The sequence below is a fragment of the Triticum urartu genome, chromosome 1A (genome assembly GCF_056163025.1).
Source record: "Triticum urartu cultivar PI428250 chromosome 1A, HENAU_Tu73, whole genome shotgun sequence".
NCBI classification, from domain to species: domain Eukaryota; kingdom Viridiplantae; phylum Streptophyta; class Magnoliopsida; order Poales; family Poaceae; genus Triticum; species Triticum urartu.
In genome coordinates, this window is record NC_141873.1 from 365,792,380 (window position 1) to 365,794,989 (window position 2,610).

A 2,610-nucleotide genomic window follows, 5' to 3' on the forward strand; every position below is an offset into this window, starting at 1 on the left:
CACCCAGTATTTCATTGAGGTAGGTCTGAACCATATAACTTTGTCACCATCGTTTTACTTTATGTTGCTATGCTAATTAGACATGGATTGGGGAGTGATCATTGTAAAGTTTGACTGACAATGTAGTAAATAAGACCTAAGTTAAATAATGAACTACCTGGGCAGAAACTTGTGGGAATGGTGGCGAAGTACAGTGGGGCACGCATGGGAAATCCATGGTGGTGCACCACTAGTGGACCGTCCGCTCAGGCTCAAAGAGATCAATCGTATTCCCATGTCTAGAAGCTTACATGTGCAGCCACAGGCCAATATAGGCTCTGGCTTAGTTGAGTAGTTAGTGTGACCCCTTCTGGGATGGGCTAGCAGATGTAGAATGATGTAGGTGTACCGGCCTATCCGTGGGTTAAGGGGGAACATTTTCGAAAGGCTATGTCTCGATCTTCCGATCATGGAGGTGGTCGAGTCTTGTGGGGAAAAGTGCACAACCTCTACAGAGTTTTCAACCTAATCGATTAGCCGTGTCCCCGGTTACGGACAACTTGAGCATCTAGGAGTGGAAATGCCGGGAGATCTCATCACCTTTAATTAAACAGTTGGGTTTTAAATGAAACTTGGGGACGGATGGAGTTGGATTTGCCAACACATCCTATGCAAATGTGTAGTAGTAGAATAACAATCTTTTCTAATAGGGAAAAACTAGCTTTATGCAAAAACTAAATTTAGAGCTTTCCACCAGCCAAACTACATGTAAAATTAGGTTCATTACATTATGATGTGACTTGCCAGTACATTCAATGTACTGACCCACTTGGCCGCAACTTATCACGTTGCAGATATATCCGACGAGGATTAAGGTGTGATAGGTCGATGTTCTACACTATACTTGCTCGTGGAGTGGGACTCATTTACTTCTTTGCTTCCGCAGTATTGCTTATTGGCTCTATGCCCTATTTTGTAATTAATGTATTGCTCCTGGACTATCGATGTAATAAAGAGATGTGTGTTATTTCTGTTATTTCATCGCGTACTGTGTGTGCTAGCTAGTCGATCCAGGGACTAGCACAGCAAGCACAGAGACTTTGACTCTTACCGAGTCGGGTCGCTACAAGATGGTATCAGAGCACACGTTGACTGTAGGACGCGACCCCTAGAAATGGTGAAAATCCATAGGATAAAAACTATATTTTTCATTTTTCGCATATATCCTTTGGTCTCATACCTTCTCTGCTTCAATACTAATTTCTTCTCTTTTTCAAAATGTAGATGTTGTCCGCCCTTGTTGAGTTCGAGCAGCCCGATGAGACCATGCCCTTTGGAAGGCAGCTGGTGAAGATCACAAAGCACCTGAAGATTGGGCTTCCCACATTCACTGGAACCTTCACAGCCACCCTGCCCGAGGAGACACGTTGGAGGATCGATGCTCATATCCCCAGACGCATCCTCGGAAACTGCACCAAGCCCATTGATTTCCATGTGGATACCGCAACATGGGGATTGGGCAGGGGTATCGCTGCTCACATTGCTCTCGGACGCATTCGGGAGGTGTATGACGAAGGCCTCAAGAGGACCTCCTTCGTGATGTACGGACGCCGCGACGTAGATGGAGATGTGGTGCGTACCCTGGAGGATGAGACGATAGCATCCCATATCCAGGACATGGAGGATCACATTCATATGATGGAGCTGGAGCTGTCCGACAACATGGTCGTCATCAAGAACCTCATGACCCGCAAGGCCGAGCTAGAGGAGGAGCTCTAGGACGCTCGCATCGAGCACGAAGGGGAGCTGGACGCACTGCAGGATAAGATAGACGACCTGAAGCTTGAGCTCGAGGAGGCCGAGGAGAAGCTGGATGAGGGAGAAAACATCCAAGAGGATCACTCATATGGTGCCTATGTCAGCCAGGAGAGGGACCAAAATGATGAGCTCGGAGATGACGACACGAAGAGCGATGCGAGGACACCCGATGTCGACATGGTTGAATGGTCCTCATCTGATGAGAGTTAGATTTTATACCACCATGAGAGTTTAGAAATTCGATTTTGTTATCCGATTAGTTTTATTTCATTTGTAAGACCTTGTCAAATCTTGTGACATGGCTTACCTTAGGTTTGATTATTCATGTGAACCTCTTTGTTTGAAATTGAATTGGAGTGATTTGAAGGTTTATTGCTATCATGTGCATATGGGTAATGTGATTTTACTCGCTAGGCCTTGTTCTATTCTAACTCCTCATCCACTCTGAAACCCACCAGATGCCTCCAAGACGTGACCCCGGATTCAACTTTCCGCCGGAGCTTACGCAATTGATCCAGCAACAGAATGCTCTTATGCAGATGCTCATTCAGAACCAGAACCAGAACAACAACAACAACCCACCGCCGCCACCCCCGGTTGACAATCTTACCCGTTTTCTGAGGCTGAACCCACCCGTGTTCTCCAGCAGCACGGAGCCGATCGTCGCAGATGACTGGCTCTGCAAGATAGGAAGGGAGCTAGCCACGACAGGATGCAATGATGCTGAGAAGGTGAAGTTTGCTGCCCAGCAGCTGGATGGACCGGCCACTGCTTGGTGGGAGAACTACACCACCATGCACCCCATGGAGAATG